Below are 13,931 nucleotides of genomic sequence, written 5' to 3'. Positions count from 1 at the left end.
CTGCACTTTCTAGTTACATGTTGCATAAACATTATGAAAACAGAATACAAACCTCATCTGAACACGTTCCAATTGCTGAATTAAAAGTCATTTTGATATATCTGTGGTTCTTCAAGTGATAAAAAGGTTGAGTAACTAAATAAAGAAAAAATTATGAATACCTAAAACCGTGACATTAATAACCTAGTTGCCATTATTTATTATATTATATTATATGCAGTGAAGCTTATTTTGAATATAGGCTACTTAAGTGTATTCAAGATGTAAGGAATAGATATTGAATTGATGTTGTATAAGTTTGTGTTTCTGTGCATTGGTGTATTTTGTGTGCATTTATGCTTGTCAAATATTTGTCAAACATTTTGTTAAAGATTAGATTTGTTAAGACATCTCTGACCAAAAAAAAAAAATCAATGTGTGTGTGTGTGTGTGTGTGTGTGTGTGTGTGTGTGTGTGTGTGTGTGTGTGTGTGTGTGTGTGTGTGTGTGTGTGTGTGTGTGAAGTCCATTTTAGTTGAAAACTGTGGCCCATTTCAGCTGATTTCTCTGACAAGCTTCATGTAACACTGCCCTGCCCACCTTGAAAAACTCAGACCAATCAAAACTATTGTTACATGTCAGCAAGTGTTGAAGCAATAATGCAATATCAGTTAATGTGATTGGCTGTAAAACATTTAATAGATATGATGCTACAACCTTATTTTGACCATTTTACCTGATAGCCCATTTTAGCTGACTTCACCCTATATATATATACACATAGGCCTACACACACAGAGAAAAAAAGTGTGTCGGATTTACATTGTACATCGGCCCCACATGAATCAATTAAGTTAAACAAACATTATTTTTTTATGCAACTTCAATATCATGGAATGAATGTCTGTGGCTCCCAGACATGATTCAGGCATTCAATTTCATATATTTTAATGTCATACAACCTAATTATAATACTGCACTAGTTAGTTGACAAACTTTTAGCTAGCAGTAGCACACATTAGCATCTTAAATGCTAAGCATTAAAAGCTCAATCAGCAAAATAATTATTACATTAGCATAATGGTATCAGTCCACAGCAAATCCATTATTCTCCACAATGGTAACCCACTGTAATTTAAATTGTTCTAATAATTCCAACATAATTGAACATTAAACACTATTACACACTATCCCTCTTTTCTCATCTTGCTTAAAAATACATAAAAATAACACTTTTGCATAAACATACTCTCTCTTGATTTAGCCATATGCAAAGCATGCTGAGAACTAACAATCCCTGCCCGTTTCAGTGAATGCAACACAAATCATTCATGTAATCTCAACATAAACAGATTAAGTAAACTTCAATTTTACAAATGGATTAAACACTACCAAATTAAGTATATATATATATATATATATATATATACAACCCCAAATAAGAAAAAGTTGGGACAGTATGGAAAACGCAAAAAAAAAGAAAAAGAAAAGTGATTTCTAAATTTACTTTGACACTTTACTTACTTTGTATTTCATTGCAGACAATATGAACAAAAAATATTTCATCTTTTGTCTGGTCAACTTCATGTCATGTGTAAATATGCATCCTTTCCTGTCATTCAGACCTGCAACACATTTCAAATAAAGTTGGGACAGTAAAGCATTTACCACTTTGTAATGTTACCATTCCTTTTCACAACACTTAAAAGACGTTTAGGGACTGAAGACACCAAGTGATGAAGTGTTTCAGGTGTAATTTTGTCCCATTCTTCCTGCAAACAAGTCCTAAGGTGGGCAACAGTACAGGGTCTTCGTTGTCGCATTTTGCGCTTCAAAATGCGCCACACATTCTCTATTGGAGACAGGTCGGGACTGCAGGCAGGCCAGTCAAGTACCCATACCCTCTTCCGCCGCAGCCAAGACTTTGTAATGTGTGCAGAATGTGGTTTTGCATTGTCTTTTGTCATTGTCCCTGGAAAAGATGTTTTCTTGAAGGCAGCACATTATGCTCCAAAATCTCTATGTACTTTTCAGCATTAATGGTGCCTCCACAGAAGTGCAAGTTACCTTTGCCAAGGGCACTGACACAACCCCATACCATGACAGACCCTGGCTTTTGGACTTGTTGCTGGTAACAGTCTGGATGATCCTTTTCTTCTTTGGTCCGGAGCACACGGCGTCCATTCCTCCCAAAAAAATACCTGAAATACTGATTCATCTGACCACAGTACACGTTTCCACTGTGTGATGGTCCATCCCAGATGCCTCCGAGGCCAGAGAAGTCGACGGCGCTTCGGGACACTGTTAACATAGGGCTTCCTTTTGGCACAGTACAGTTTTAACTGGCATTTGTGGATGTAACTATGTATTGTGGTACTTGACAAAGGTTTGCCAAAGTAGTCCTGAGCCCATGTGGTGATATCGCTTATAGATGAATAACGATTCTTGATGCAGTGCCGCCTGAGGGATCGGAGATCACGGTTGTTCAGCTTAGGCTTGCGCCCTTGTCCTTTACGCACTGAAATTCCTCCAGATTCCTTGAATCTTTTAATTATGTTATGCACTGTTGAATGTGAAATATCCAAATCTCTTCCTATCTTTCTTTGAGGAACATGTTTTTAACACATTTCAATAATTTTCTCACGTATTTGTTGGCAAACTGGCGATCCTCTGCCCATCTTTGCTCCTAAAGGATTAGACCTTTCTTGGATGCTGCTTTTGTACCAAATCATAATTACAATCCCCTGTTGACATCACCTGTTTCAAATCACATAATTATTTAACCATTTTACCTCATTACTAGCCCTAAATTGCTCCTGTCCCAACTTTTTTTGAAATGTGTTGCAGGTCTGAATGACAGGACAGGATGCATATTTACAAATGACATGAAGTTGACCTGACAAAACATGAAATATTTTGTGTTCATATTGTCTGCAATGTAATACAAGTCAAAGTAAATTTAGAAATCACTTCTTTTTTTATGTATTTGCGTTTTCCATACTGTCCCAACTTTTTCTTATTTGGGGTTGTATATATATATATATATATATATATATATATATATATATATATATATATATATATATATATATATATATATATATATATATATATATATATATATATATATATATATATATATATATATATATATATATATATATATATATGTCATTCCTGTCATTCAGACCTGCAACACATTTCAAAAAAAGTTGGGACAGGAGCAATTTAGGGCTAGTAATGAGGTAAAATGGTTAAATAATTATGTGATTTGAAACAGGTGATGTCAACAGGGGATTGTAATTATGATTTGGTACAAAAGCAGCATCCAAGAAAGGTCTAATCCTTTAGGAGCAAAGATGGGCAGAGGATCGCCAGTTTGCCAACAAATACGTGAGAAAATTATTCTCATATATATGTATATATATATACTCACCTAAAGGATTATTAGGAACACCTGTTCAATTTCTCATTAATGCAATTATCCAATCAACCAATCACATGGCAGTTGTTTCAATGCATTTAGGGGTGTGGTCCTGGTCAAGATAATCTCCTGAACTCCAAACTGAATGTCAGAATGGGAAACAAAGGTGATTTAAGCAATTTTGAGCGTGGCATGGTTGTTGGTGCCAGACGGGCCGGTCTGAGTATTTCACAATCTGCTCAGTTACTGGGATTTTCACGCACAACCATTTCTAGGGTTTACAAAGAATGGTGTGAAAAGGGAAAAACATCCAGTATGCGGCAGTCCTGTGGGCGAAAATGCCTTGTTGATGCTAGAGGTAAGAGGAGAATGGGCCGACTGATTCAAGCTGATAGAAGAGCAACTTTGACTGAAATAACCACTCGTTATAACCGAGGTATGCAGCAAAGCATTTGTGAAGCCACAAAACGCACAACCTTGAGGCGGATGGGCTACAACAGCAGAAGACCCCACCGGGTACCACTCATCTCCACTACAAATAGGAAAAATAGGCTAAAATTTGCACGAGCTCACAAAAATTAGAGACTGTTGAAGACTGGAAAAATGTTGCCTGGTCTGATAAGTCTTGATTTCTGTTGAGACATTCGGATGGTAGAGTCAGAATTTGGCGTAAACAGAATGAGAACATGGATCCATCATGCCTTGTTACCACTGTGCAGGCTGGTGGTGGTGGTGTAATGGTGTGGGGGATGTTTTCTTGGCACACTTTAAGCCCCTTTAAATGCCACGGCCTACCTGCGCATTGTTTCTGACCATGTCCATCCCTTTATGACCACCATGTACCCATCCTCTGATGGCTACTTCCAGCAGGATAATGCACCATGTCACAATGCTCGAATAATTTCAAATTGGTTTCTTGAACATGACAATGAGTTCACTGTACTAAAATGGCCCACACAGTCACCAGATCTCAACCCAATAGAGCATCTTTGGGATGTGGTGGAACGGGAGCTTCGTGCACTGTATGTGCATCCCACAAATCTCCATCAACTGCAAGATGCTATTCTATCAATATGGGCCAACATTTCTAAAGAATGCTTTCAGCACCTTGTTGAATCAATGCCATGTAGAATGAAGGCAGTTCTGAAGGCGAAAGGGGGTCAAACACAGTATTAGTATGGTGTTCCTAATAATCCTTTAGGTGAGTGTGTATATATATATATATATATATATATATATATATATATATATATATATATATATATATATATATATATATATATATATATATATATATATATATATATATATAGTGAGAAAAATAAGTATTTGAACACCCTGCTATTTTGCAAGTTCTCCCACTTAGAGATCATGGAGGGGTCTGAAATTGTCATCGTAGGTGCATGTCCACTGTGAGAGACATAATCTAAAAAAAAAAAAATCCAGAAATCACAATGTATGATTTTTTTTTTACTATTTATTTGTACGAGACAGCTGCAAATAAGTATTTGAACACCTGTCTATCAGCTAGAATTCTGACCCTCAAAGACCGGTTAGTCTGCCTTTAAAATGTCCACCACCACTCCATTTATTATCCTAAATTAGATGCACCTGTTTGAGGTTGTTAGCTGCATAAAGACACCTGTCCACCCTCTAACAATCAGTAAGAGTCCAACTACTAACATGGGCAAGACCAAAGAGCTGTCCAAAGACACTAGAGACAAAATTGTACACCTCCGCAAGGCTGGAAAGGGCTACGGGGAAATTGCCAAGCAGCTTGTTGAAAAAAGGTCCACTGTTGGAGCAATCATTAGAGAATGGAAGAAGCTAAACATGACTGTCAATCTCCCTCGGACTGGGGCAAGATCTCACCTCGTGGGGCTCTGTAAGAAGCATATCAAGGTTCTGGCGTGGCCTAGCCAGTCTCCAGACCTAAACCCAATAGAGAATCTTTGGAGGGAGCTCAAACTCTGTGTTTCTCAGCGGCAGGCCAGAAACCTGACTGATCTAGAGAAGATCTGTGTGGAGGAGTGGGCCAAAATCCCTCCTGCAGTGTGTGCAAACCTGGTGAAAAACTACAGGAAACGTTTGATCTCTGTAATTGCAAACAACGGCTACTGTACCAAATATTAACATTGATTTTCTCAGGTGTTCAAATACTTATTTGCAGCTGTATCATACAAATAAATAGTTAAAAAATCATACATTGTGATTTATGGATTTTTTTTTTTTCCTTCAAACTTAATTTGAATATACACACACACACACACACACACACACACACACACACACACACACACACACACACACACACACACACACACACACACACACACACACACACACACACACACAAATGAGAGTCATTATATATTTTTTTGTTGATAATGCTATAATGCTATAGGAAGGAGTCCTATCGGGCCTGGTTGGCTTGTGGTACTCCTGAGGCAGCTGACAGGTACCGGCAGGCTAAACGGACTGCAGCCAGGGTGGTTGTGGAGGCAAAAACTCGGGCCTGGGAGGAGTTTGGTGAGGCCATGGAAAAGGACTATCGGCTGGCCTCGAAGAGATTCTGGCAAACCGTCCGGCGCCTCAGGAGGGGGAAGCAGTGCCCTACCAACGCTGTTTACAGTGGCGATGGGCGGCTGTTGACCTCGACTGGGGATGTTGTCGGACGGTGGAAGGAATACTTCGAGGATCTCCTCAATCCCGCTGTCACGTCTTCCATTGAGGAAGCAGAGGCTGGGGGCTCAGAGGAGGACTCGTCCATCACCCAAGCTGAAGTCACCGAGGTGGTCAAGAAACTCCTCGGTGGCAAGGCACCAGGGGTGGATGAGATCCGCCCTGAGTACCTCAAGTCTCTGGATGTTGTGGGGCTGTCTTGGCTGACACGCCTCTGCAACATCGCGTGGCGGTCGGGGACAGTGCCTCTGGGATGGCAGACCGGGGTGGTGGTCCCTCTTTTTAAAAAGGGGGATCGGAGGGTGTGTTCCAACTATAGGGGGATCACACTTCTCAGCCTCCCCGGGAAAGTCTATGCCAGGGTACTGGAGAGGAGAATTCGGCCGATAGTGGAACCTCGGATTCAGGAGGAACAGTGTGGTTTTCGTCCTGGTCGTGGAACACTGGACCAGCTCTATACCCTCTACAGGGTGCTGGAGGGTTCATGGGAGTTTGCCCAACCAGTCCACATTTGTTTTGTGGATTTGGAGAAGGCATTCGACTGTGTCCCTCGCGGTGTCCTGTGGAGGGTGCTGGGGGAATATGGGGTCCGGGGTCCTTTGCTGAGGGCTGTCCGGTCCCTGTATGACCGAAGCAGGAGTTTGGTCCGCATTGCCGGCAGTAAGTCAGACTTGTTCCCGGTGCATGTTGGACTCCGGCAGGGCTGCCCTTTGTCGCCGGTTCTGTTCATAATCTTTATGGACAGAATTTCTAGGCGCAGCCAAGGGCCGGAGGGTGTCAGGTTTGGGGACCACACGGTTTCGTCTCTGCTCTTTGCGGATGACGTTGTCGTGTTGGCCCCTTCTAACCAGGACCTTCAGCATGCACTGGGACGGTTTGCAGCCGAGTGTGAAGCGGCTGGGATGGGGATCAGCACCTCCAAATCCGAGGCCATGGTCCTCAGTTGGAAAAGGGTGGCTTGCCCACTTCAGGTTGGTGGAGAGTTCCTGCCCCAAGTGGAGGAGTTCAAGTATCTAGGGGTCTTGTTCACGAGTGAGGGGAGGATGGAACGGGAGATTGACAGACGGATCGGTGCAGCTTCTGCAGTAATGCGGTCGATGTACCGGTCTGTCGTGGTGAAGAAAGAGCTAAGCCGTAAGGCGAAGCTCTCGATTTACCGGTCAATCTACGTTCCTACTCTCACCTATGGTCATGAGCTTTGGGTCATGACCGAAAGGACAAGATCCCGGATACAGGCGGCCGAAATGAGCTTTCTCCGCAGGGTGGCTGGGCGCTCCCTTAGAGATAGGGTGAGAAGCTCAGTCACTCGGGAGGAACTCGGAGTAGAGCCGCTGCTCCTCCACATCGAGAGGGGACAGCTGAGGTGGCTCGGGCATCTGTTCCGGATGCCTCCTGAACGCCTTCCCGGGAAGGTGTTTCGGGCATGTCCAACCGGGAGGAGGCCCCGGGGAAGACCGAGGACACGCTGGAGGGACTATGTCTCCCGGCTGGCCTTGGAACGCCTCGGTGTCCCCCCGGAAGAGCTGGAGGAAGTGTCTAGGGAGAGGGAAGTCTGGGCATCTCTGCTTAGACTGCTGCCCCCGCGACCCGGCCCCGGATAAGCGGAAGAAGATGGATGGATGGATGGATGGATGGACAAAAATACAGAAAACTTAAGAAGATATAAAGATATAAAAATATAGGTGTAGTAAAACTTGTTTGTACGGGAAGAAGGAGGCGGGAACCGGCGAACAATCAAAGTATTTAATAAAACATAAACACAAAATAAAATGGCGGCGACAGCCCCTCACGGTCGACTGCCGCCTACACACACACAAACACAAAATGAAAACAAAAAAGCTGCAGCCCCTCACGGACGACTGCAGCGAACACAAAATAAACCATAACACAAAAACGTCCAGGCCTGGTCCTCTCTCGTCCCTCATTGTCGTCGCTCCTCCTTTATACTCCCTCACTCCTCCGCAAGGGCCGAGATCGCTGCGGCTCGCAGCTGGCGCTCATCCTCTCTGATGAGCGCCGCCTCGTCCCGCCCTCACGGTCCCTCAGCCTCGCTGCTCGCCACATACCCCCAACGCCCTTCGCAGGCCGGGGGGCACTCCCGAGTCTGCGCTCTACTCCCCCCCCCCCCCTCCCCGGGGGGGCCGATCACGGCGGCCGCGGGACCTGGGGGTAAGAACAGCGAGGTGAGAGAACGGAGCGGGGAGCATGAGGAGCGACAGAGACGAGAGAGTGGAGAGAGGAGAAAAGAAAAAAAAATAAATTCTGGTCCGGTTCCCAGACACACTGCCGCTCGGTCCTCAGCCAGCCGAGAGGCTCTTCCTCGCGGTGCCATGCGGTGGTACTGGACGGCCGGTGGACGGCTCGACACTCCTCCGCCCCCTGGCGGCCGGCGGTGGCTCCTCCTTCTGAGGGCGGCCGGAAGCGAGTCCCCGTCCCGCGCTCCCTGCTCCTCCCCAACCTGGCGGACGGCAGCGCTCCGGCTCCTCCCCAATATGGCGGACGGCAGCAGGCTTCGGCTCCGGGCAAGCGCTGGGGACTCCTTCGCCCCCTCGCGGACGGCAGCCACCCCACCTCGACCCAGGGGCACGGCAGCGAGCTCTCCGTCCCACCGACCTTCATCCGCTCCAGCACCACCGCTTCGGGCAGCCGCTCGCGGACTTCTCTCCTCCGCGCTGCCCGAACTCCGCGGCACCGCGATCCCCCTCAGCTGCGAGGGCTCTTCGACAGCGTGTCCCTCCTTCCTCCCGGGCTTCGGCACCACTGTAGTAAACGTTGTTTGTACGGGAAGAAGGAGGCGGGAACCGGCGGACATTCAAAATGTTTAATCAAAATAAAGACAAAATAAATATGGCGGCGACAGCCCCTCACGGTCGACTGCCGCCTACACACACACAAACACAAAATGAAAACAAAAAAGCTGCAGCCCCTCACGGACGACTGCAGCGAACACAAAATAAACCATAACACAAAAACGTCCAGGCCTGGTCCTCTCTCGTCCCTCACTGTCGTCGCTCCTCCTTTATACTCCCTCACTCCTCCGCAAGGGCCGAGATCGCTGCGGCTCGCAGCTGGCGCTCATCCTCTCTGATGAGCACCGCCTCGTCCCGCCCTCACGGTCCCTCGGCCTCGCTGCTCGCCACAATAGGCTTTGACATGGTGAAAATATAGCTCGCAGGATGATGACAACATGACACCAAACTTGTAGCCAATGGGAAAATATTTCAATCTAAAATGTTAATCAATTATTTTGAATTAAATTTTGCTCTCATCATGAAAGGGTACTGTTTTCACTGAATTACATAGGCCTACTTTTTGTTATTAAAGAAAGATAGAATTGTTCTATCTCATTTAAACTAAAAGTAAATAACTTAGGGAATTGTTTGCAGCAAACTCCTATTTAAGACAATTACAGAAAGACTGATTTTGTTCTTTAAGAGAATTACTTATTTTTCTCTCTAATCCATTTATTATCTGTGGCCAAATTTAAACATGGTCCCAGTGTTTCTTCAGACGGGTCATAGCAGGGTCAGAGTAAAGGACAGAGCAAAACAGTAATGTGTACCGTAGCATGAAGCAATATGTTTCCCGAAGTCTTTGACTTGGCACTGCATCTTGCCCAACTGGAATGATCACATTCTTGTTGCAGGTTGCCCTGTTTAAGGGGCCAAATCCTCTAGATTAAGTTCAAATAAAACATATGCTTTTTAACATTTTCCTCCAGTTATAGACCCATTAAAATGCCTTTAAATACAGTCTAAACAATCAATGTACAAGACTTTCTTCTAAGAACAATGTGCTACTTTATCTGAATGCAGCACACTGTGTGTTGAAATGTAAACCAGAACATTTTGTTGACTTATTAAAACATCAACATTAATTGTACTCTGTGTAATAGTAGAGGATTTGCAGGTGGTTAATGTTACGAAAGAGCCTGCACAGGATGATCATTTTGTGAGCATTCCATGCATTCCCACATCCCACAAGCCCTTAAATATCTCTCTGTTCCACAGTATCAGTATGCATTTTAAGTTTCAGTTCCTCATATTCATGATCCTCATATGATTCACATATGGAAACTAAAATGAAAGAGTGACCTGAATCAGCAATCAACACTTTTTAATTAATATGATAAAAGATATATTGTGTTTTTAAAAATCATTCAAATGTAGCTACTTAAAACATAACTCCTTTCTTAATGTATGATCCTTCAGATCGATGATCATCAGCTGTTATGGTGCTCAACTAACAACTGTTTTTATTATCAATGTTGAAGACATTTTTAACTGGTTAATATTTGTGTGGAAATATAAAAAAAATATTAAGCAGAAAATTCAAATATTGTGATATTAATGGTAAGAGACTGTAAAAATGCAACAGTAAAGACCTGTTAATTGCTTAACAGTAAGTTTCCTTACTAAATACAGTGAATAACGATAATAGATGTAATTTTAATATATGTAAATGAATGTAATTTTACAGAAAAAACTGTTACATTTACAGTTTTTGTGAGTTAAAAAGAACAAGTAATTGCATTATTTACCATGAAAAACTGTAAATTGACATTCCCAGAATGTCCTTGCGTGACACTTCACATTTGATGTGTTTTCGTATGGTTTCTTCTTATTTTTTTCTAATCAGTTATGTACATCAGGGTTTTATATTACAATCCTACTTCCAGAAAAGTTGGGACATTTTGTAAAATGCAATAAATTCAAGAATTTGTGATTTGAGTCTCTTAAACCTTTATTTAACTGACAAATGTATTTTTGCCCAATCTTGCCTGATATAAGACATCTGCTCAACAGTCCGTGGTCGTCATCGTCTGCTTCTCCTTTTCATGATGGGTCATACATTTTCAAGACAGATCTGAACTGCAGGCGGGCAGTCAGACACATCTACTCTATGGTGCGGACAGTGTCTATGAAACCACTCTGTAACACGTGCAAAATGAGGCCTGGCATTGTCTTGCTTCCAAAGAAAAATGTCATCTTGATGGCAGTATATGTCTCTGTACAATCCCAATATATACCTAAGCATCAATGGTACCTTCACACATACAAGTCATGCCGTTTGCACTGCTGCACCCCCATACCATGACAGATGTTTGCTTATGCACCTGTCGCTGATGAAAGTCTCCATGTCCCTTTCGTCTTGGGTACTGAGAACTCAATGTCCGTTTTTTCCCCCAAAACAAGCTGAAATGTGTGCTCATCTGACCACAGCACACATTCCACTGTCTTTTGGACCATCTGAGATTAGCTTGGGCCCAGAGAATTTGGCGACATCTATGCATAGAATTGATAGCTTTCACCTTGTGCATTCAAGTTGCAGTTCTTGATGCAGTGGCAGACTGTGTTAACTGACAACAGTTTTCCAATGTACTCCCGAGCCCATGGCTGTATTTAACACAGTAGCATGACGGTTTCTCATGCAATTGCACCTCACGCATATTCAGCAGAGGTTTCCTGCCTTGCCCTCGCTGACTGAGATTTCTCTGGATTCCTGAATCCTTTCACAATATTATATATGCTAGATGGTGAAAGACCCAAATTGACCCAGTTGCAAAGAGCCTTTGGTGCTTCTTGAAATCATTAGAAATATTTTCTTTGTAATTTTGTCAGTTAAATAAAGGTTCAAGAGAATTAACAAATGACAGATTCTCTTTTTTAATAGTTTTTTTTTCTAATGTTGCCAAATGAATGTGATTTTTTTAATGTCATGTGTTGTCAGTGTATTTTAAAGGTGCAAAGGTGTTTGTATATAGTGTGTATATTTATATATAAATGATAATATGTTATATTTCTAGCCAATCATCTTTTCAATTCACATTTGTATGCACATTAGTCTCTTTTATTAAATATGTTTTAACTAATCAGACCAAATGCTGCCTTCGGTCTGCATTCTTATCCTCGGCCCCTTCAACATAGAGATGGATTTGGGGAATAAGGCCTCTCTTCCTGAGGCTGCAGATTGGCCTAATGTGAAAATGCACTCATCCCAGAGCTGACGCTGCTTGGAGGGTAAGCCAGCCATGAATGGGACTGCTGATTGGCACAACAGCACACAGCTATACGCACTACTGCATGACTATTGTTGTATCGGGGTCAAGCTAAATCATACACTGAGTGTGACAGATGACAAGACACTCACAATAACTTCCTAAAATGATTGAAGAGTTACATATGAATGAACATTCTTCTGTAAAATATTTGTCTAGGCAGGTATCTGATATCTAAGATCTCTGCCTGTGAAGGCATTCCCTCTGCGTGACGTGAATTGCATGTCGACAACAGGATATAATGACCAGTCATCTGTGACATACAGGCGACAGGTTATTTTTCAAAACATGCTTTAAAAAATGAGAAAACTTACAGCATACAGTAAGTACATACAGCATTGTCTAAGAATGTTTTCTCACAGATCACATGATCACTGGGAAGTAACTGCGGTCATAGTGACTTGCAGCCCTTCGTGAAAATGAGCAACACTAGTACTTTTCTACTTTTTTAACCTTCCTGTTGAGGGTCCACAGTAATAAATAAACAGTGCTGTAGGGTTTATACTTTATTGGAGGGCACTATATTTGCACATATTACACTATAATTGTCATTTTCACATGTAAATTTTCCTAAACCTGAAAGGGACTTACATGACATTAATCACAATTTATTCTAATTGACAGTCCTGACATTTTTAAGTCGTAGTTTGTAATTCTCTAAATCAGTGGTTTTCAAACCTGTCCTGGAGGACCCCCTGCCCTGCACATTTTGTATGTTTCCCATATTTGACACACCCACTTCAGGTCTTGCAGTCTCTAATAATGAGCTCATGAGTTGAATCAGGTGTGTTAGATGAGGGAGACATACAAAATGTGCAGTGCTGGGGGTCCTCCAGGACAGGTTTGAAAACCCCTGCTCTAAATCACACTCTGAAACCTGCTTAACCCTCTGGGCTACACATACTCGTGTTTGTGATTTACTTCACTAGAGGGTGACATGAAGTACAATACTCTGTTCAGTTTCTGAGGAAACACTGAGGGCTTGAAGACGGATGACATTACATAAGTTCAGTAAGAAGGTGAATAGTACTTGCAACCAGGGGCGTAGCACAAGATCCTGGGCCCTATATACAGGCAGTCCTGATGGGCCCCCATGTTCCATGTTAAAATATATTCCAGACTTTTCAAGGGCCCTCTCTCCCCTTGGGGCCCTGGTAATCAGCACTGATTACTGATAGCTGTAAACGGTAGCTATTTCTACGCTTAAATCAACCACAAATCGATTGATATGACATTTGTGAAATTTAAATTAAAGTTAAATTAATTATATTTGTCTTTTTTCTTTTGGCCAGTTGGTCTCTTGGTCTAGCCTGGTTTACCAGGGAGTGATCAATTAATACGTTCCCTTTTAACAATCTCAGAAATGCCCTTACAAGCATGTCATTTTGCATTAGCAGTGGGCGCTTGCATACCAGTCAAAAGTAAAGCTAAAGTGCATGGCGGCTTGTTCAGAAACATAACATATATTTGTCTTGGAATGTTTGTTTTATTCTCAGCTGTCATATAGCAGACATTGAGAGCATTTCATTTTGCCAGTAAAATGAGTTCCTTGATCGCTATCAGTCAGCAAAGGAATTCTTTGACAAAGGAAATCTTTAAACATCTCCAGCCGCAGTATTTAATATGGTAATACCTCAAATCACAGAGAATGACAATCATGTGAAATACTCAGCACAGACCCAATAACACTTGGATATGTGTTTCAGGGTTTGTATATGTTTGAAGTGAAGAGATAAACATTTGAAATAATACTTTTATTAGACATAATATTATTTAATAATGTATTAGA

This window comes from Gobio gobio, assembly GCF_949357685.1.
Source record: "Gobio gobio genome assembly, chromosome: 6".
Lineage (NCBI taxonomy): Eukaryota > Metazoa > Chordata > Actinopteri > Cypriniformes > Gobionidae > Gobio > Gobio gobio.
The sequence above is the reverse complement of the archived record's forward strand: the minus strand, read 5'-3'. Positions refer to the sequence as shown.